Below are 23,989 nucleotides of genomic sequence, written 5' to 3'. Positions count from 1 at the left end.
AAGGAATCACATTATGAGCATATTCAAACCACATTCAAGAGGACACCAGATTTCCTTGAAACATCTGTGGATAAAGGAAGAAAAATCATGGTGGATGTGTAGCCAGCCTCCAACATGGGCTCCAATGATTCCTGCCTCTTGGTATTCAAGTCCTTGTGCAGTTTCCTCCTACAATGTATCATAATTGGTCTTTGTGACCAAGAGAATACAGCAGAAGTGATGGCATGTCACTTCTGAAGCTAGGTCATAAAAGGTACTGTGGCTTTGTGGTATAATAAGAAAGACATTCTGTCTTTGTCCATAGTGCCTGGCACAGAACTCCTGTTGAGGAACTCCTGTTCCCTCAAACCCCTGGAACACCACACAGAGAACTATCTCCAGGCCTGGACTTCCCCTGACTTGGAGACAGCCTTATTCTCAGATCTCTCTCTCTTTTAAAATGGACTATCCTCTTTACAACCCAGAGAGCCCCATCCAAATGTAAGGACTGGTCTCCAAGGGGGAAGGGGAGGAGGGATGCCATTTAGGGTTATAGATTCCCCAACTCTGCCAGCTCTAACTGGCCCCTGAGTTGCTACTATGTAAATTAAATCTACCCTGCACCACCCTTCTCTCTATATATATATAAAAAAAGTAGTAGGGTGATAGGAGCATATGTGTTCTAATGAGGCAACTCTTAGCAAGCCTCTAGATAGCTTCAGGATGGAGGCAGGTCATCAGAAAGACCAAGCTTTGATTAGAAGCTTGGAGCTTTCAGCCCCAACCCTCAACCTCCAGGTCCAGGGAAAAGGGGTTAGAGATTGAGTTAATCTTGAATGGTCAGTGATGTAATTAATTGTGCTTACTTAATAAAACCTCCATAAAAGCCCCTAAACAATGGAGGTTTAGAAGAGCTTCTGGGTTGGTGAACACATGGAGAAGCTGGGTGAGTGGTGCACATGGAGAGTGCATGGAAGCCTCCAACCCCCATACCTTCTATGAATCTCTTCCATTTGGCTGTTCCTGAATTGTATCCTTTATAGTAAACCTGTAATAGCAAGTAAAGTGCTTTCCTGAGTTCTGTGAGTAATTCTAGCAAATTATTGATCCTGGGCTGCCTGGTGGGGATCGGGGATGTGGTTGGGGAAATGTCCGAGTTGGGGAGGTGCTGTTCTCTGAAAGGTAGCCTAGACACCCCATCTGCAGTTGGCATCTGAAGTAGGGGCAGTCTTGTGGGATTAAGCCCTTGACCCAGGGGTGTCTGCACTAACTCTGGGAATTGGTATCAGAATTGAATAGAATTGTTGGACACCCAGTTGGTGTCCGAGTTGGTTGGTGTGAGTAAAAGCCTCTTAGATTTATTGCTTGTTCTCTTTTCCTATCTGATCCTTTCTCTCTGTCTCAGATCACTCATGGTGGAAGAAATCTGATGCCATGTCTTGAGGACACTCAAGTGGCCTATGGAGAGGCAAACATGTAAGGAATTGAGCCTCCTAGTAATAGATAATGAGAAGCAGAGGGCTCTGCTAACAGCCATGTTAATGAGCCCTTGGGGAAGTGGACCCTCCACTCCCAGCCCAGCATTCAGATGTTGATCTTAGATTTGCCTCCTGAGAGACCTTGCACAAAACCACTCTCAGATTCCTGACTCTCAGAAACTATGTGAGACAGCATGTGTTTGTTTTAAGCTGTGAAATTTCAGGGATATTGGTTACACAGCAGTAGATAACTATTACAGTGAGGCCGGGTGCAGTGGCTCACGCCTGCAATCCCAGCACTTTGGGAGGCTGAGGCAGGCAGATTGCGAGGTCAGGAGATGGAGACCATCCTGGCTAACATGGTGAAACCTTGTTTCTACTAAAAATACAAAAAAAAAAAAAAAAATTAGCCAGGCATGGTGGTGGTGGGCGCCTACAGTCCCAGCTACTCGGGAGACTGAGGCAGGAGAATGGCATGAACCCAGGAGGCAGAGCTTGCAGTGAGCCAAGATCATGCCACTGCACTCCAGCAAACTATTACAGTGAATAATTCCTTATAGCTACTCCATTTTACAGGCATTGTCATAAAATCCACCAAGGATGGATCCTAGAGTTTTAAAAGAGAAAGAATCTAACAAATTACTCTCTGAATTTCAAACACAACAAATATTGTAAGTGTAACCTATATTGTATGTTAATGAAAATTCTGAGTATTTAAAATAGTTAATCCAATTTGACAAAGTTTCAAGTTTCAAGACATCTCCTGGACTACTTCTTCCATAATTTTAATTGAAGCTATTAGCATATCCCTGTTTAGTTGTCTTTAAATAAGTAGTGGAAGGATACCCACTTCTACCCCTAAGAAATGAAATCGCTTAAGACTTTCTAGGCTTTATTTTTCTCTTAAGTTTATCTGACCGGATGGATTGTAGAATCTTTTTAGGTATTGCATACTGTAATAACAATTATGTGTTAAGCACTTTCTTTATGTAAAGCTTTAGTCCACAAACTTGGATGTGAAAGAAATGTCTCTCTTCTTTATTTTTTAAAGTCAAATTAATTTGGTTTTTGATCTTTATCCTTTCAGAAAGATAAGAAACCCAATCTCAAGCACTATGAGACTCCCTCCTCTCCATCTCCAAGGGTCAGGCCATGGTCTTAGTCATTGCAAAGAGCATCACAGAAGGCCTCTGCCTCCGGTTCCTACCTGGGCCCTTTCTATGCTCGTTAACTGATGCTGCAGCCTGACTTCTTCAAGACTAAGTTGGGCTGTATGCTTGCAGTCATGGGAGGAAAACAAAAGAGGGTATAAACACAATGCAATGCCTCGACAAATCACTCCATCTCAGGGGGTCAGAAACTAAATTAAATGTTAGGAAAAACAGAAAAGAAATAAGCAACATAGTGCCAGCTTTTGGGTTCTTAGACACTCAAAAGGAAACAGAAAGTACAGAAACAATACACCAGGAAATAAAAGAGGGCATTTTTAGAAGTACCATTTAAATTGCAAGGGCTGCAGGAATCAACAGAAGGAAATAATCGGGGCGAGGGGGAGGGGACTTAATAAGAATAATAATTATATATATTCCCTCAAATTTGTATGGAATTTATAAATTATGAGGGACTTTTCGCACATTTATAACTTCATTTTAGACACGCACAATGAAATTAAGTAAAATGGGGTTGGCGGGACAGATGGTAACAACTTTATTTTACAGATGAGGAACTTGGACTCAGCTAGCTTTGGCGACTTGTTGAGAAAGTCAGAACCAGTTAGTTGTGGAATATAAAATTGAGCTCGGCTCTCTTCCTACCTAGTCTTTTCTCTGCTCCGCTCCCACACTTCAGTGAGAGTTGCTTTCCTGAAGGAGTAAGTTCTAAAGCAGGATTGGAAGTTCCTATAGGGACAAAGAGAGGAGGCATCCACGAGTGGCAAGGAGTGTGAAAGGGATGAAAAACACATAAGAAGAAATGGAGACAGGCAGAAGGTCCCAGCTACAGGACAGAAAAGCCAGGGTGTGGGCTTCTGAGAGATGATGCTGAGTGGTGAGTCACGGGTGACTAAGGGAGCCATTGACATCAGATTGCAAATTCTCCCCTCCTACCCCGTGACGAAGAAGTTTATCTCCTATGTCTCTTTATATATGAAAAACCATAAAGAAAACACCAGTATCTTCACATAATGTACCATCCAATGAAAGCATATGCCATCTCACTTGGGCCCTTTATCAATCTTAGTCACAGTGCCCAATATCGTTTCCATTTCTCATTCTCTGAGTTCTGTTATCCAAAGCTTATCCTCTTGCCTGGACTATAGAGACAGAGGTGAAATCTTTGAGAAGTGGATCCTATCCACTTGTCATTACACCTCTGTAATTCTTAGTGATGTTCCACGTTGCCTCCCACACTGACCCTGTACAAACCAGTGCAAGAGTTTCGGGGGTGGGGGACTGTTACTTGAGCCAACTTCTTCCATCCTGCAAAGGCAGGGATGGAGCTCAGGAGATGGTGTTTTGCATCACTACAACTGGAACAAGATGAAAGGTCTCTGAAGCAATAATGAGATCCAGGCTTGATTCAGGACAAGAGGCCAGATGGGAACAGTAGAGCATTAGGATGTTGTGACGCTGGGGTAACCTTTCCATAATGATGTTGTGTGGCCTGAAGTTTGATGCTGAGAATCTACAGTGATTTCTGGCTTAGAAATAAGAAATTGATCAGTAAATGAAAAAAAAAAAAAAAGTCTACCTGTATCCAATCTCTCCCCACAAGCCCCCCTCCCAGCATTGTTATCTATTTGTATACGCAACAGTATTTTAGCAAATGAAAATTCTCAGAATTCTAATCACATCCTTATCCCAAAGCCTGGATTTCGTCAGAAAGCTTTATGGTGCTTCTGACTCAGTAGAGTTAGTTATCCTGTTTAATTGGATTGACAGTGACAATTGTAATTACCTTAGATGAGATTGCCTGTAATGTAATTATACTTCCTTCATCTGCATGAGCTGGACTTGTGGAATACATACAGAAGATGCCTCCAATTACTGAGAGGTTAAGAAGAACATTATATTGCCTCACAAATCCTGTTTGTTACTGTATAGAATTGTAAGAATTATGGAAGAAACTGAAGGAATTACTCCTCTAAAGCAGGTTTGTGATCCAAATATGTTTCTGTTTCATAGAGTAAGATGACTACATTCCAGAGCTATATTTTTGTTTAAATAAAAAATATATTTTAAGAACTCAATATGGGGGTGGCAATAGTACATCTGGTATTTTATTATTATTTTGTTTCTGCTCATTATGTACAAACAGTGACTGCATCTAAAAGACATTTTTAAAAAGCATACAATACATAATGAAGTTTAACTTGACTTTTTCTATGATCTGAAACTTACAGTCTCTAGAATTAACATAGTAAGTAACAGGAGATAACTTTAAAATACTAGTCTTTATGAGTAGATGGACCCATAGTTAATACCTAGAAAGCCAGATGCTCTACTACAATGATAGCTTTCTCTATTTTCCAATTAACACATGGAGAACTTTAAAATTTTCAATTGGAAGCCTAGCCTCTCAACAGGACATTTCTGCCAAACGTATTGCAAACACATGTAGTTTAGGAGAAATGGCACATACTAGAAATCCACCCCAATCTTATTAGCTTTAGCATTGCTCTCATTAAAAATAGAGCTGCTTACAGGTTTTTCCTTCTGAAGCATATGAAACATAGAACTTGGAAATGTGCCCTTTTGAAAACTTATTCCTGTATTCACAAACCAGATGGTGCACATCAAATGTATTCTGATTTTCTAATGAAATAAAAAAGGATCCCTATTATGTTATTTAATATGATTAACACATCCTCAATTGCTAATTTTTACAGATACTCCTGGAAAGTTAAACAACTTGGCTAATACTCTCCTGCTGGATTTGGACAGGAAGACCTCACCAAAGCTGAAAGGTTAGGGCTGTGCTGGGGGCACTTTGCTTTCTAATTCTTCCAAAATAGGCTTTGGAGAGGTGCAAGGCCCTGCCACAGCTGCTCACAAAGAAACCTTCTTCTGTTTTTGAACATCAGAGACAAAGAGTCTGCTGTATCATAAAAGGGCTGATTGGGCAAGAAAAAGACACACACACACTGTCTCTCTCTCTTTCTCTCTCTCTCTCATTCTCTCTATTTCTCTTAAGACCAGTACTTAGTCAAGCAATATTCATAGCATGCTCGAATCACTAACTTCACCAGTAAACTCTAATTCTGAGCACCATTTGAATGTCCCACTCATGACATACAGCAAAAACTTATCTAAAACCAGTAACAATTTGCTGGATTTTGCCAACAAATTGGAGAACAGTATGTTGTTTACCTTGAAAAAGGTTGGCTTGTCTGGTCAAAAACCTGAAAAAAGAAAAGAAAAGAGAAATGGATTGATTTTCCGTTACTTCTGACCTTTAAAACCACAATACTGAGTTAAACATAGTTGTGGTGTGCTTATTAATTTAGTAAATCAGATTGTCATTCTCTAATTTTATGTATCTCTTGCTTAAAGTAATAACGGCTTAAGCTAAGTTGGATTCTAACCTGAATCCAATTTCTCTATTGAATTCCATTATTAGTTAGGAATATGTTCAGCTGAGGAAAAGCATCCACCAGTAGACCAGAGTAAAACACCATGATAGGCTAGACACTGTGCATGTGAAACATCTGTTTTGTTGTTGTTGTTGTTGTTAAACTTCTAAAACTTGAAGATCTTTGGTCAGCTATGTCTTATTTTATCTTCTTCTACAGATAAGATAAACATTTGTTTGGGCTGAGGCAGCTGTTTCATGAAATGCAACATCATATCTCATTTTTCTTCGTGAACTTCTCTCATTTAACAATTAGGCTGGAAGAACACACATTACCAATAGGTTCAGTCGTATAACACTCACAACCTGGAAATAATGAGTTGGAAGTTTCAGATCCTACAAAATAAATCAGTTACTCCATCAATTCTATAATATAAGGCAAAGAATCTGAAAATTGAAGGAAGATATTTTGAACAACACTGTGCAAAAGCTATTGCTGAGTTAGGTATTCAGTTAAGCCAAACACCACGCCTGGTTCTCAGTTTGTTTTGCAAAAGCATTTATTCTACATTTTAAATATGCACGTTTCAACTTGGGCTAGAAAGACTTAACTAAAAATAACACCACTATCACCAACTGATGCTATGGTTGACCAATACTCCAGGATTTGAAAAAAAAATTCCCCAAATAGTACAAATTCCCCAAATGCTACAAATTCCCTAGGAACTGGAAGCTTTTCCTCTCCTTAAGGTGAAAGACTGCTTCTCCTCTTGGTGTTTTGCCATTAAAAAAAGAAAGTATTTAGCAAACAACTAGCAGATCCATCAAAAGGTTAGGATTCTTTTTATTTTAGTGCTCTTTCTTAATGGGCAAAAATTGATTGATTAGTTCACCTGGAATGTTCTTAGCCTTAGGGCAGAAACAGAGCTTTGTATGCATTAGTGGACTGGGTTTATAAAAGAAAAAAGTCCACATTCAAGAATACAGAGAATTTCAAAAATACAAGAAAATAGAAAAAAGAAAAACAAGGTCTGGAAGCATATTAAAATTCTTGTATTCATTAAAAATCAAATGGCTGTGTTTTCAGTTGTATTGAGTTATCATATGTGTACTGGTTCTTTGCCTTAGTTCCAAATGTACTCATATTATCATCTCTAAATCCATCTGGATAGTTTATACAGTGAACCCTGGAATCACCTTAGTTTCTCCAAACTCCATCTACTTTTTGAGAAAAAAAAAAGCGTAAGGCAGATCTTTCCCCATTAGATCTCCAACCTCTGTTGCTCCCTTACCCCACTGGTTGGTAAAACTACTTTCTGGAAAGTTTGTTTACCTTTCAGACAAGACAAGGGGTGAAACAGAGGAGCAACAACCTCCTTGCCATTGGCTAGAATGAAGTGAGGGGAGTTACCAGGATGCAGTGGTATTAATCCCCTGTTACTCTGATGTTACCTCAGACCCTCTTCTATTTATTTGGCCATACTCCCAGCACAGTGATTTACATCTTGGTGGAAGTAGTATTTAAATGTGTGTGCATAAGATTCTGTTGGGGAGTTTATTAACAATGCAGATTCCTGAGCTCTAGCCTGCTCTATGAAATCTGCATCCCTAGCAGATTAGCACCCAGGAATGCTCATCGATAAGCTTTTCCAGTGAGTATGATTAGGTAGGTGGTCTCATGACCATATTTTGGGAAACACAGACTTAGGATGATATGAAAAGTGACGTCAGGCTGTGCTAAGTGCCAAGCCTTGAGTGGAAAGGTGTTTTAAGTCGCTATCTCATCTCAGAGTACATAATAAATATTTAAATTTGAGAAAACTAGTATTTAATATATAAGTAAAACCTGTTATTATTTGCTATTGTTTTTCTTTATGGTTTCCAAACAGATATCTGATCTGCCTTAAGCATTATTTGCCTTGGTGATCTGTAAATTCCTGAAAAAGGGCGAAAGCTTAGGTGATATACACTCTAATTAATGTGGCCCTCATATACTGTTTAAGTAACAACCCTTACCACTTACAGCTGGAAAGACTTTTAAAAATGTAGCCCAAGCTTTTTAATTTTTTCAGGTGAAGACGCTTTTATGCAGAGAGATGAACTAATGTAGGAATTATTTTGTACAGGGGAGTGGTCTGAAATATTAATGGGCTATTTTAACCATCAGCTTGAATAATTCAAAGGTGTCTGCTTAATTCTTGTGCTTTCCCAGTTCAGATGAAAATATCCACAAAGAGAACTATGTAAGTAAATACAATTAATCATAACCAATCATGTACTGTCTTGGATTTCACTAAAACCAAAACACTGAAATGGACACATGACATCCTTCTGGTCCTAATTTTCCACCAATTCATGAAACATTTCATGCTTTGCTTGGGACAGCACAAACCTTTCAACCTCCAATTATATTAATATTATGAGGGCACTGAAGTGCCCAAATGTGACATGAAGTCCTTGAGTGTGGAATGGCCTTTTCCAATAGACATACAGTTTGCATAAATGGAAATGAACACAATATTATCACCCCTTGAGATTTCCTGGTTTTGGAACAAGGAGGTGGTGGTCCTGGATGCTTTACAGTATAATCTCCTTTTAGAGATTCTTAGTGCACAATATTATAAATTCAGAGTTCTTCTGAAATAAAGAAAAACGTTACCTTTATTTCATCCATCATTTAAAAAAGTTATTTACCCTAGGAAACACTGAACAGAGTGATCTTTTTTAAATTTAGTTTTTTAAATTTAATTTTATTTTTGACACATTATAATTACATACAATTATGGGGGTACACAGTGATGTTATTTTATATGTTATATATATATAATATGTATATATGTATGAATGATGTGGAATGATTGAAACAAGCTAATTTCATATCCATCAACTTAAATAGTTATCATTTGTTCCTGCTGTCTAACTGCAGCTTTCTGCCCTTTGACCAACATCTCCCTCATTCCCCATACTCCCCACCCCCAGCCTCTGGTAATCACTAATCTACTCTCTTCTTCTATGAGTTTTATTATTTTAGACTCCATCTATAAGTGAGAACATGTAATTGTTCTCCTTATGTGCTTGGTCTATTTCACTTAACATAATGTCCTCTAGGTTCACTCATGTTGCCTCACAAAACAGATTTTCTTCATTATTAAGGCTGTATAATATTCCATTGTGTATATATATCACATTTTCTTTATCCATTCATCCCTGGGTTGATACTTAAGTTATTTCCACATCTTGGACACTGTAAATAATGCTGTAATGAAGACGAGAGTTTAGCTATCTCTTCATAATACTAATTTTAAGTCCTAGACTACCTACCCAGTAGTGGAATTGCCGGACCATATTGTCGTTCTGTTTTTAGTTTTTTGAGGAATGTCCCCAGTTTTCAATAATGGCTGTACTCATTTACATTCCCACCAGCAATGTACAAAGATTTTCTTTTCCCCCATCCTCGTCAATATTTGTTATCTTCAATCATTTTCTTAGTAATAGCCATTCTGACAGGTGGGAAGTAATATCTCATCATTTCCCTAATGATTACAGATGTTGAGCATTTTTTCATATATCTGTTGCCCTTTTTTAAATTGAGTTATTTATTTTTCTGCTATTGAGTTTTTGAGTTATTACATATTTTGGATATTAACCCCTTATCAGAGGTATTGCTTGCAAATATTTTCTCTCAATCTGTAGGTTTTCTCTTCACTCTGTTGTTTGCTTGCTATGGAGAAGATTTTTAGTCTGACGTAATGCCTTTTGTTTATTTTTGGTTTTGTTTCTTGAGTTTTTTGGGTCAAATTAAAAAAATAATTGCTCAAACCAATGTTGCATAGTTTTTTTCTCCTATGTTTTCTTCTAGTTAGTTTTACAGTTCCAGAACTTACATTTGAGCCCTTAACCCATTTTGATTTTATTTTTGTATGTGGAGAGAGATATGGGTCTAATTTCATTCTTCTGCATATGGATATCCAGTTTTCCCAACACTCTTTGTTAAAGCCACTGTCCTTTACTGATTGTGTTCTTGGCACTTTTGTTAAAAATTAATAGACCATTGATGTGTGAGTTCATTTCTGGTTTCCCAATTCTGTTCTATTGGTTGATGTATCTATTTTTATGCCAATATGATGTTGTTCTATGTACTATAGCTTTGTAATATAGTTTAAAGTCAAATAGTGTGATGCCTCCAGCTTTGTTTTTCCTGCTCAAGATTGCTTTGGCTATTTGGTGTCTTTTGCAATACTATATAAATTTTAAGATTTTATTCTATTTCTGTGAAAAAATGGCATTGAAATTTTTATAGGAATTTCTTCAAATCTATATATTGCTTTGAGTAGTATGCACATTTTGGCAATATTAATTTTTCCAAGGCATGAAGACAGAATATATTTCCATGTATTTGTGTCTTCAGTTTCTTTTATCGATGTTCTACGTTTTCATTGTAGAGATCTTTCACCTCTTTGGTTAAATGTATTCCTAGGTATTTTAGTTTTTGTAGCTATTGTGAATAAAATTTTTAAATTTCTTTTTTGGATAATTTGTTGTTAGTGTATAGAAATACTACTGCTTTTTGTTTGTTGATTTTGTATCCTGCAACTTTACTGTATTTGTTTTTCAGTTCTAATGGTTTTTTTGATAGGGTGTTTAGGGTTTTCTATACATAGGATCATGTTGTCAGCAAACAGCAACAATTTCACTACTTTCTTACTTAGATGCCTTTTATTTCTTTCTCTTGCTTAATTACTCTGGCAAGGACCTCTAATATTATATTACATTGAATAGAAGTGGTTAAAGTGGGCATCTTCATGTTGTTCCTGATCCTAAGAATAACATGCCAATAAATTGGATAACTAGAAGAAATGGGCAAACCATAGACACATATAACTTACCAACACTGAATCAAGAAAAAAAATTAAAATCTAAAAAGATGAATAATAAGTAAGGAGACTGAATCAACAATAAAATTTTCTCCCATCAAAGAAAAGCCCAGGACTTGATGACTTCATGGGTCATTTAAAGAAGAACTAATACCAATTTTTCTCAAGTGCTCCCTAAAAAATAAAGAAAAAGGAGTACTTTGGAACTCTTTTCATGAGGCCAGCATTACTCTGATACCAAAGCCAGACAAAGACATTACAATAAAAGAAAATTATTACAGATCAATATCCCTGATGAACATCAATGCAAAAATCCTCAACAACAACAAGAGTACTAGTAAACTGAATTCAACAGCATATTAAAAGTATGATTCACCATGATCAAGTAGAATTTATCCCAGGGATGCAAGGATGGTTCAACATATGTGAATCTATAGATGTGAAATATCATATTAGCAAAATGAAGGACAAAAACCATATGCTAATCTCATTAGATGCAGAAAAAGCATTTGATGAAAAATTCAGCTTGTTTTCATAATAAAAATTCTCAACAAACTAGGTATGGAAGGAATGTACCTTAATACAATAAAGGCCATATATAACAACTCTACAGCTGACATTAACCTCAATGGTGAAAAGTTGATTTTTAAAATAAATGTGATTTTTGTCTCTTTTTTACTAGACCAACATTTGATTCCTATTGGCAAACCCCAAAACTCTGCAATGAAGGTCACAGAGACTTTCAACCTCTGGCACCTATCTTTCTTCTCAATTAGCCCCTCACCTGGATATCTCCCAGATTCCAGCAAAAGTGAACACTGTTTCCAGGATTCACTACACCACTTCAGCCTCCATGCCTTAACATGTGCCATTACCCTTGCTTGGAATGCCTGTGTTCACACTCCTCTACACACAGATACACACATGCCCTCAGACACCATTCTTCCAACCTTTTCACCTGACAAACATCTGCTCCTCCTTCAAAATCTACCCCAAACACTATTTCTATGGGGCCTTTCTCAATCTTCCTAAACTTGGTTACTTCCTTCCCTGTGCTCCCATTTTGGCTATTTCTAACTATTCTAGAATACTCATCAAACTACAAATTATACTTTTCTGTGTAAAGGTCCACCTCCCTCATTAGACTGGGAGCTTCTTGGAAGCAGGTACTGCCACTTACTTAATAAACATTCAATGCCTACTCTGTTCTGAGAAGTTCATATCCCAAAGTATGGTCCTGGAACGGTGAGTGTCAGTATGTGATGGGTACCCAATAATGGCTGTTTTAAAGCATAAATAATTGAACGTCTCCTGCAAATTCTCTCAATGATATAATGATTGTCATGAACTACCTACTTACAATTTATCTGCAGGTGTCCCTGAGAAACACACATGGAGGTGTCTTAGTTGTTAGTAAGGTGATGGGTATGCTAACTTCAGAAATAGGAAATCATTTTCAGAATAAGTACTGGCCTTTAAAGAGCAAAAAGAAAGGGAAACAGAGGAACAGGAGGTGGAAAAGAAAACCAACCAAACCTGGGACCAGGGCAAAAGAAATGAACTTTCTCTTCTTAAAGGAGGAAGTTTGTTTGTACCTAGGGAAAATGAGAATAATGAGTTCTATAATAGCAATTTCAGTTCTGTAGAGAAACAAATATTATCTTTCATAGTGTTTAAGCCTTGATAGCATCTGTCCCTCTTGCTGCACAGGAGATGTGAATTATGTTGTCTATGCACTGATGAATTAAAATTGCCTCAGGCATTGTCAACTGTGATGACATTTGATACGGTTTGGATCTGTGTCCCCACCCAAATTTCATGTGGAATTGTAATCCCCAATGTTGGAGATGGGGGTCTGGCGGGAGCTGACTAGCTCATGAGGGTGGATCCTTCATGAATGGTTTAGCACCATCCCCTTGGTGGTGTTCTTGTGATAGAGTTCTCATGCGATCTGGTTGTTTAAGTGTGTAGCACTGCACCGCCCTCTTTCTTGCTTCCACTCCAGCCACGTGATGCACCTACTCCCCCTTCCGCCATGATTATAAGTTTCCTGAGACCTCCTCTGAAGTGGAACAGATGTCAGCATGATGCTTCCTGTACACCCTGTGGAATAATGAGCCAATTAAATCTCTTTTCTTTATAAATTACCCAGTCTCAGGTATTTCTTTATAGCAATGAAAAAACAGACTAACATGCCACTTCACCCTGGAATCTTTTCCTTCAAATTTTTAAAGAAGGGAGAATGTCTTGGTGTTTGAAGCTTTTTTTTTTTCTGATTATTTAAGTCTTTCCAGGCAATTGTCCAAACCCAGGGACTTTAAAGTCTTCATTTTTAGAAATTTTCATGTAATTCTCTGGATTGATGGTATAGAATTTTTTTTTTTTTTTTTTTTTTTTTTGAGACGGAGTTTCGCTCTGTCGCCCAGGCCGGAGTGCAGTGGTGCGATCTCAGCTCCACTGCAAGCTCTGCCTCCCGGCTCCATGCCATTCTCCTGCCTCAGCCTCCTAAACAGCTGGGACTACAGGCGCCAGCCACCACAGCTGGCTGATTTTTCTGTATTTTTAGTAGAGACAGGGTTTCACCGTGTTAGCCAGGGTGGTCTCGATCTCCTCACCTTGTGATCCGCCCGCCTCGGCTTCCCAAAGTGCTGGGATTATAGGTGTGAGCCACTGCGCCCAGCCAGATCTTTTTTTGACTAATCATGGGACAAAAAGTAATGAATGCTTCTGAAATTCCAGACCAAGTTAGAGTCAAGGACACTTCACAGAGAGGTACTGCTGTGGCTCTCAGGAAGAGATGAAAAGGCAAATCTATCTTTGTATGATCTGTACTGTGCCAAGACCTAGCTTTGTTTATTCCATTAGTGAATACGTTCTCAAAGGTTATGTTCATTATGGCACTTTATCACTAATCTGATAAGAAAAACAAGGTGATTGCCAACATTGTTACTTTTCATAATGAGCAAAGCAATATATATGCAGTTATGACGAATAATCATTGGATGCAATGTATTATGGACTACAGTTAGAATTCATTTGTCAATTACAGAGCTACTATACAATGCAAATAAAAATTCTACAATCTTTTCATAATTTTCATGAAGGGCCCTTCTAGATGCAAATTTTTATTTATGCAATTTTCATAGGATGCAATTTGACATGGTCTCTGTCTTTAAACCAAGGGGTTTGTTGTAAACACTCTATTTAGCTTGCAATTACCATACAGTTAAATGACTAATCACAGAAACTCACGCCACGATCATTGACAAAAATGGCCACACTCAACACAACTGAAATTAACATTGAGGAAAATGGGTCTGCCTCTCACCCACACCCAGCCAATCAATCACAGCAAAATGAACTAAATATGGCTGCTTTCTAGGATAAGATACAATTAATCTGTGCAGTCTGAGTCTGAAAAATTCATATGTTAGGTACTGTTTTCCCACTTTAAATACAGTAGTATGCCACGAAGGGAAACATAGAAGGACTGGTTCACAAAGTCAGAGTAAGGCATTCTCTAAGTATGTTTAGATGAGATGTTTGAACTATTTTTCACATTTTTCTTCCCTTCTCTTGTGGCCTACGAAGTATGAAGATATTGATTTTTAATGAAATGTACTTATGAAACAGTGATCATATTTTCCCAGCTTCCATTACCTTGATTTTAGAAATAACATCTAGTTCGCTGACTGCTGGAGACCTAGATTAGGGCTGGAAAACTCAGGAAATGTCAATAAGAATGCCACTGACAGCAGGAAACAACTGCTCCCCCAGGATTTCACTCTCATTCCCCTTTCCAAAATTTATCATTTAACAATGACAGATGCTGGGGTCTTGTGGTGTATGTGACCGTAGTTAGCTCTCTTTCCCATTCTTCACTGTGGCTCTTTCCAAATGTCATTCTCCCCAAGCTCTCTCTCCTACCACACTTCTTTCTTACCAGTGTCAGCACATAACTTTGCTTCTTCAGACACAGAGACACTAGATGCCAGTATATGAGAATTCTCTCAACATCCTGAAGCTGCTGTACTCACTCCCATATGTCATTCTCCATCCACACATTTGCTGTGTCTCTATCCATCCTCATCTGCTTCTCTCCTGATACAATGAAACAGGTGTTTTTCCTACAGTCTCAGGCTTAACCTGCTAATTAAATTCTGGAGCCTATCCTCTCATAGCCCCTCTCTCACTGTGTAACTTTTGAGCTTAGGTCAATAGAAGTCTTGTTCCTTCCACCTGGGTCTCCTGGAACATTTGCTCTGGGGGAAGCTAGCTGCCATGTAAACAAGTCCAACACACCTGGCTATGTGGAAAGGCTGCAAGGAGCAAGAGAACAATGTACAGCCAGGCCCCAGCAGTTCTTATCATCCTAGATGAAGCACCTGTCATGTGGAGAAGCCTCTGGACATACAGCCCCATAGAGCCTTCAGTTGTGCTACTGGGTTGCATGTTTGTGTTCCTCCAAATTTAATGTTGGAACTGAATCCCCAATCCAACAATATTAAGAGGCGGGGCCTTCAGGAGGTGTGTTGGTTATGAGAGCTCCATGTCATGAATGGGGCTAGTGCCCTGATATAATAAAAGAACAAGAGGGAGTCTGTTAGTTGCTTTTGCCCTTGCTTTCCTCCCACCTCATGAGGATGCAGCAACAAAGTGCCATTTATGAAGCAGGGAGAAAGTCCTCACCTGCACCTGTTGGTACCTTGACCTTGAACTTCCCTACATCTACAACTGTGAGAAATAAATTTCTATTGCTTATGGATTACCTGGCCTAAGGGATTTTGTTATAGCACCAGGAATGGACTAAGATAAGTTAATTCCAGCCCAAGTCAAGATCTGATTGCAATTGTATGAGAGATTCTGTACTAGTCCCCTAGGGCTTCCATATCAAGTACCACAAACTGGGTGGCTCACGAAGAAAAAATTTATTTCCTCACAGTTTTTGATGTGAGGAGTCTGAAATCAAGGTGTTGGCAGGGCCATGCTCCCTCTGAACTCTGGGTAGAATCCTTCCTTTGCCTTTTCCTAGTTTCTGGTGATGGCCATCGATCCTTGGTATTCGTTGGATTGCAGCTGCATTGGTCCAAGCTCTGCCTCTGTCATCACATGGCGTTCTCTCTGTGTGTCTCCTTCCTCTTCTTACAAGGATGCCAGTCATATGGTATTTACAGCCCATCATACTCCATTATGACTTCATATTAGATAATTATGTCTACAGAGACCCTGTTTCTTTTTTTGTGTATTAATTTGCTTATTTTTATTTATTTATTTATTTATTTATTTATTATACTTTAAGTTCTAGGGTACATGTGCACAAAGTGCAGGTTTGACACATAGGTATACATGTGCCATGTTGGTTTGCTGCACTCATCAACTCATCATTTACGTTAGGTATTTCTCCTAATGCTATCCTTCCCCCAGCCCCCCACCCCCTGACAGGCCCCGGTGTGTGATGTTCCCCGCCCTGTGTCCAAGTGTTCTCATTGCTCAATTCCCACCTATGAGTGAAAACATGTGGTGTTTGGTTTTCTGTCCTTGTGATAGTTTTCTGAGAATGACGATTTCCAGCTTCATCCATGTCCCTGCAAAGGACATGAACTCATTCTTTTTTATGGCTGCATAGTATTCCATGGTGTATCTGTGCCACATTTTCTTAATCCAGTCTATCATTGATGGACATTTGAGTTGGTTCCAAGTCTTTGCTATTGTGAATAGTGCCTCAATAAACATACGTGTGCATGTGTACAGAAACCCTATTTCTAAATAAGGCCAAATTCTGAGGCAATGGGGGTTAGGACTTCAACATATCTTTTGGAGGAAAACAATTCAGCCCAATACAGACCCCAATCTAGAACCATCTAACTGAACCCAATCAACCCAAAAACTCTGAAAGATAATAATAAATGGAGGTTTTAAGCCACTAAGTTTTATGTTGGATTGTCCCATAGCTATAGATAACCAAAATGCCTTTCTTTACTCAAATCTACTCAACCTACTACAATTTGGCTTCTGCCAACACACTCTACTGATGCTGCTCTTGTAAGGCCACCAGTGACTGTCCTGGTGTTCAATCCAGTGGATGAGTTGCTGTTCTTGAGGGATCCCTTAGCCAATACCTCTACTTCTGTGCCTTCCTGAAGTCCATTGAAATGACCAAGGAAATATGTATGCAAGAATAAATTCACTAAATCCCTATAAAGCAAAGAAGGTGGACATGAGCAGACTAGAAACTTGGAGTGTTTTTTAAAGATGGAAAGTGGGTAGGATTGGATTGAAAGAGGAAGAGAAACATGGCCAAGGAGCCCATGGCTCAGCAGGCCAAGGAGAGGACCACTGGGAGGGCAAACACTTGCTTTGTCAGCAGGATCCAGGGGAGAACTCACACCCAGAGTCAGCAGGGGCTGGAGCAGGAACAGGAAGGCCTGCCAGAGTTGGAGCCAGACTGTGTTTCTGCCCCATTTCCCTTACCATGCAAAGCATGGTGGAGACATGCCCCCTTACCTACATTTGTTAGAAAAAATAGCACCTCACAGGGGAAGAAACATGAAAGTATTTCCCATCCATGTACTCTTTCTTGCCACCAGAATGGAGGTGGTGTGGTGGGAGTGGTGCCCTCTGCTGTCTAGCCATGCACACACCCTGAAGGAAGCCTGCCGGGAGGGGACCCTCATGTGACTCAGCCGGCATATCCACTCATGGTTTAACTACCCACAGTGGAGGGCTGCTCAGAACATGAAACACCTTTCATTCAGTGTTTCTCAATCTCAGTACTATTGACATTTGGTGCCGGATAATCCTTTGTTGGGGGTCTGTTCTGTGCACCGTACGATGTTTAGCAACATCCTTAGCTTCTACCCATTAGATGCCATTCGTATGCGCCCTCCCCATTGTGACAGTTGTGGCAACCAAAAACGTCTCCAGATTGCCAAGTGTCCCCTTGGCAGACAAACTGCCCCGATCGAGAACCACTGCTTTTCATTTGTGACTGACAAACCCTCTCTTCGGCTCTTTGCTTATTACTAAGGGACTATAAAACTCAGTCCTCTAGGAAATACTAGTCATGTCTAAGTGTAACTGCCTTCTAAACCCCTACTCCCACTCTCTAAATTCTTCCAGGGACTTTACTTTTTCCTTCACAGACGGAGCCACAATGGAGACTCACACTTTAAGACAACATCCAGATGGCTGGTCTTCAAACTGCAATTGCAAATGCCTGCAAGGGAGGCTCTCTGTAGTCTCAAATTCGTGATTTGTGGTTTCAGATGTGTGCAGTTCTTATGCTAACTCAAAACTTTTCTCCAAGTAATGACTCTTTTTTTACGGAGTCTGAGGAGCATGGCTTACAAAAGAGGAAAGGCAGGAGCGGGCAGCTCCTGTGGCTCTGTCTGTGAAGGAGGGGGCAGCTGAAAGGCTAATACCAGGGATTTGACTCTGCTGAAGTCAGTTTAATCTACTCTCTAAAAGATAGGGGCAGAACAGGCTACAATTCTGTCCCCTAGACAAATGGCCTTGCTGGAGTTTCACTGAAGTTAATTACCCCTCTGAAAAGGCAATGTCTCTGCAGAGGAAGGATAGTGGGGCAGGAAATCTTGGAGAGTGAGAGGACAGACATGACTGGGGTCATGGCTGGAGTCCTTTGTGGGATCCTCTGGGCTGGCCAACTCTCATTAGAGGGACTAGGAGTGTGTATGGGATAGGGCGTGGGAGGGAGCCAGTGAGAAGAGGCCCTTTCTGCTCATTCTTTCTATGAGTGTCAGGGGAATTTCTTCATTAGTTAGGCATCCAGTTATCTTTCCTCTGTGTTTTCCTGTAGAAGTAGCTGCACTCATGCAACTTCCCAGCCACTCTTTTCAGAGAGATGGCAACTGTCTGAGTAAATCAATGTTGCTATCTCAACTCTCATTTAGCTACAACAGTGAGCTCACCTGACAATGCAAATGGAGAAAGGGGAGGAGATTCAGGCTTTCTAATATTTACTGAAAGCCGAAATGTCAAAGTGACATCTCAATTAAAAAAAAAAAAGAAAGAAAAAGTAAAAAATGTTTTTATTGCTCCAGCAATCAGCAATCTCTGGCCCCACCACCTGTTTTTATAAATAAAGTTTTACTGGAACACCGCTATATTCATATGGTCTATGGCTGCTTACAAAGACAGGGTAGATTAGCTGTGATAAAGAATGTATGGCCCTCAAAGCCTAAGATACTGACTAGCTTGTCCTTTAGAGAAAACATGTGCCAGCCCTGGCTTCGGATCACTGAAGGCAGAATTTATTTTGCACCATATATAGTGGACTTGTTTTTCTTATTTGTGCTATAGCTAACCCTAAACAACTGTAAGGGTTTCAACATAAGACTCACAGTTGTAGAAGATATGTATAGATTTAGGGCTTCTTTATTTTCCAATGAATCATGCTCTTCAGAGAGGTCTGAAATGCTGTGGGACCAGAGACTAGTTTGGACCCTCCAGTCAGCAGAAATGTAAGATGGAGCCAGGGCACACAAGACAAGGGACTGTCTGAATGGAAGAAGTGTAGAGGAGGTGATGGGACCACTTTGAAACCCAGGACAGAGCCGTGACAGGTGGGGTGAGGTAGGGCAGAGGGGGCCTTGAAGGGCCCTCCTGCACTCTCAGCCAGCCTGCCTCCTTCAGCTTTGCTCCTCCCATGTGCTGGGAAAGCTCCTCCAGCCCCAGAAAGAGGCTTCCTCCAGCGGGTTGGGCCCATCAACGAATGCTGAAGCTCCTTCTTCCCGTCTGCTGCTCCTATACTACAATAACTCTTCTCTCTCTTTCCTCAAACCCAGACTCCCTGGAGACTTCAGCCTCTAGCCTACCCTTTGGCAGCCTTCCCAGCCCACTGGAAACACCCTGGGGAGAAGAGAGCTGAAGACAAACACAGACAGGTCTTTTCAAAAAAAAAAAAAACAACAACAACTAAAAAACAAACGTGTCAAATTTCGTTTTGAAAATCTTACCCTACATTTAAATACGGTTCTAGCAAAAAATAAGTAGGGAAACAGAATTTTCTTTACAGACTGATGGCTGCAGGGTGGGGTGGGGGGTGGAACTTGTGAATACATTCTACAGGATTTTTCTTCGAAGACAATTCATTTAATTCCACAAATCACTGTTACTATAAGCCAGCTGTTGGGGTATGGGGGGCGCTTTACTCATAGAACTCCATTGTAAAATGCTGTTGGTTTCCGAAAGTAAAATCTTCTGTATACAATGATAGGATATGAGACCATTTGGATAATATAACCACCTTTTATTTATTTGTATTTGTGTAACAAAGCACTATGAAAGAGAGGACCATATTTGGTCTTCCTAGCCAATCTGAGAAGTAGATAAAAAGTTATAGCTTTGTAAAAATAAGTTAATTAAGGCTCACTGAAGTTAGCTGCCTTGCCCAACCAAGACTGCCCTACAGTACAAAAAAGACATGAAGCAAGACCATGATTTCTGAGTTCTTGGCATTTTCCCTGGCATCCTTGATGTATCTTCTAAATTAAAGTGCTGGCTCTCATCTTCTAATAGGCCCCTATCACTTCTTGTAAGAAGTCCCTGAATTCCATTGCCTGCTAAGCACTGTTTGTACACTAAATAAGGGATACATCATGAAAATACATCTAAGAGGCCATAATAAACAGCATATAATGGAACTCATTTAAAAGGCACCTTTTTGTCATTTTTATGTGTAATAAATATTAAAAGTAAGTGTCTATTATTATTTAATTGTAGAAAGACTTGCTCATTTTAAAAGGCTGAGAAACAGCAAATTAACAGGTTTATTGAAGTGAGTATTACAGAATTTGAAGGAACCACAGTGGTCTCGGGTAGGAATGTAATCTTGAACAAATGGTCCCCCATAGTCTCATCCCTCCTTTAAAAAGCCAGTTAATCATAACAACTCTTTGGAGACAGGCTGTGTGTCTGTGCCTGGTGGTTACGGCTGCAGGCTGGTGCCAGACAAATCTGAGCAAGTTTCTAAACTTTTCTCAACTCGAGCTTTGGCATATATAAAATAGTACTTGCTTATGGGGGTTGCTGTAGGAATTGAATAGGATAATACATTTTAAAAAATTACTTAGCCCAGTGCATAGCACATAGTAAATGATGGATCAATTTTTGTTATTGTTATCAATAGTATTATTGACATAAATAATATGTGTTTGGCCTCGCACCTAGATCAGTTAGTACTCTCCTAATTTCTGTGAAAAGACGCTGCTTGGTTGAGCTATTGGAGGCTTGCAGAAACTTGTTATAGAAAAGGTGGCCTGTCTTTCTCTTATTTCTTGCTACACAGTGTCCTTGCCTCTATTAAGGTAGCAACAAGCCCCAGGCAATATTACCTTTTCAAGAAGAGGATAGGCTCCCACATTGGGGCTGTCAGAAAGAATTTGGGACATGAGAGCCGTTTAAATAAATCAGACCTGACAAATCCGATTTACAGATTAAAATAATGTTGTGGTATTTACCAACAGTATATATAGCAAGTTAAGACACCACCGACAGGCAGACATTGATTGCCTATTTTAATCAACTGGTATAATTTAGGTACCACTAGAAGCAAAATGCTTAGGAAAGGTAAATCTGATCATATATAATTTCCATTTTGATGCACTTAAACGTCAAGTAAGACCTTTGTGCAGGGTTTGTTACAAGGTGACACATCTGCTGTATTATGTGAGGTCACATCAGGTTTCATTTGGATGTTGGGAGAAGATCTGACTTGACATAAACAGATGCCAAACAAAGCATTAAAGCAATTTCACCAGTGCTTTTGTATTAAGATAGGCCGAAAGATGATGGACACCTGCTGCCTCCATACATTCCCTAAATCTCCGATGCCTGTGGGGCCTTATCAATATCACTTCCTCAATATCCCCACCATTTCTGAGTAGAATCAAGAATCACAGCCTTGAAAGAAACTTCAAGAAGTCACTTGGTCTAGAAACCCTGGAGCAAGGTGATTGCTTAAGAGAAGCATGGTCTGGTTTTCAAAACTTATTTGTTGAATGAATACATGCATGAATGAAAAAATTCTCTTCACCTTCCATCCCCAGAAGGCTGCTTTGCCCTGGGGGTATGAGAGGAAATGGAAAGTCTAGAGAGGCCCCAGAGGTTTAAAGCCTCATCCAATCATTCATTTATTATTTGTACCCTGCCTACTTCTAAAACAGACTTAAGGCAGTTTCCAACAAAAGATACCAAAAATAAAGAGCCTTATCCTCAATCATCCCTTGCAGGGTTTTATTATCACTTTCATGATCATCAAACACAAGTATTAAATGGCTATTTGCATGAGATGCTATGCCAGGGGCTGAATAAATCAGGCAGAGCCAGGCTCTGACCTCTGCAAATTTCCATCCATTCAATTTGCATTCATTCACTCTCCTTTTTTTTTTTTTTTTTTCCCTGAGACAGAGTTTTGCTCTTGTTGCTCAGGCTGGAGTACAACGGCACGATCTTGGCTCACTGCAACCTCTGCCTCCTGGGTTCAGGCGATTATCCTGCCTCAGCCTCCCAAGTAGCTGGGATTACAGGCGTGTGCCACCATACCTGGCTAATTTTTGCATTTTTAGTAGAGACAGGGTTTCACCATGTTGGTCAGGCTGGTCTCGAACTCCTTAACTCAGGTGATCCATCTGCCCTGGCCTCCCAAAGTGCTGGGGTTACTTTGGCAAATATTTATTCAGCACATTACACATGAAAGTTCTGTTAGGGAGTGTGGGGGGCAAACATGCATCACATGTGGATCTTGCCCTGCCCTCAAGAAGTTTACAGACTAGTGCAGAGGGCTGGGGCAAGGGCAGGTGATAATGAAGTGTGTGTGGATAAGCCATAGATGGGATCTGTGCTGTGAGCTGGTTGCAGTGGGAGAAGGACAGGGAGACTGCACTTGCTTATTGTGTCCTAAAGACATCTAGTCTAAAGTAGATCAGGATGCACACAAAGCTGTGAAGAAGAACCCGACTCTCCCAGTAACCTCTTTGACCTCTGGCTACTTTCTGCCTTCTTTCTCCCCTGCTCTCCTCCCAAGCCCTAATGTTGTCACAGCTGTCATGCTTCCCCTTTCCCAGAAGACTTGTAGGCCATCTTGGCCACATGTCCTGGAATACACATTCCCATTCCTATCCATGTCTGCTCTCTGCGGGCCATCACGGACATCTGGGGTATAGAGCCCTGGTTTACACTCAGGTAGAAATAACTGGTCATTGTTTATTGCCAAGCCATGCCTAGGAGTGACTACTTTTAAAAGAGGGCCATGTCTAGGCACAAAGGAAGCAATCCTGATAAAATACGTGACTCCTGGAGACCGCCTGTTGGGGTGAGGGCTTTGTGGTTGCCTTCAAATCCAAGACCTAAACAACTTCCAGCCCTGACTATCTATGAGGCACAGAATCCCCAGAGAACATCCTTGAATGGTCTCACGAGCAGAAGATGCCCCTTGCTCTGAGGCCAGACTCTAAGGAGCAGAAAGAACCTCTCCAGCTACAGTCCTTCATTCATTCCTTGGAGCAGCAGTTCTTGAACTTTAATTTTTATAAAAATCACTGGGGAAGCTTTGAGAAAGTGCAGATTCCAAGGCAGCATCCTAGAAACTCAGTTTCTACAAAAGGTCTAGAGTGGGCCATGGAACTCACGTGTTTAGCAAGTGTCACAGCTACCTCTGCTGAAGCGGACTTAGGGCCATCCTTGAGATATATGGCCAAAGGGATGAACATCCTAGGAGGAGGTCCAGAGGGCAGACCTTGGGTCTTTCTTATTCATAGATTAATTCCTAGCACTGAGAATAGTGCATAGCTCTCATTAGCTATTCAGTAAATATGTGCTGATTTGATGAATGAGTGAATGTGGGCTTGCCCTGCTTCCTGCAATCCTGTGGGAGTGGAGGGCTTGGCAATATTTTGTGGCAAATGATATAGCTTTGTAAAAGGCATAAAGGTATAGCAGTGCCTACGTGAAAGATTCTGGATTATGCAGATGTGGAATGAGGCAGTGGAGAACAAGTATGTAGCTAAGGGTAGGAATCACTTATGGATCTTGCGCTGCCCTTGAGAGGCTGGCAGGCTGAGGGTGGGGGTG

General features: G+C 40.1%; 1 protein-coding gene across 5 annotated transcripts in view; it reads right to left on the bottom strand.

The window, feature by feature from the left end:
• The window catches only part of SEMA6D (semaphorin 6D), a 587,975-nt gene that overhangs the window by 167,074 nt on the left and 396,912 nt on the right, over window positions 1-23,989 (bottom strand). For all 5 annotated transcript variants that reach the window (XM_055098813.2, XM_034938713.3, XM_008956829.4 and 2 more), the window contains one exon: window positions 5,825-5,856. The gene's annotated coding sequence lies outside the window, so the exon portion shown is untranslated. The remainder of the gene's footprint in view (window positions 1-5,824; window positions 5,857-23,989) is intronic.

The sequence above is a fragment of the Pan paniscus genome, chromosome 16 (assembly GCF_029289425.2).
Source record: "Pan paniscus chromosome 16, NHGRI_mPanPan1-v2.0_pri, whole genome shotgun sequence".
NCBI lineage: Eukaryota > Metazoa > Chordata > Mammalia > Primates > Hominidae > Pan > Pan paniscus.
The sequence above is the reverse complement of the archived record's forward strand: the minus strand, read 5'-3'. Positions and strand labels throughout refer to the sequence as shown.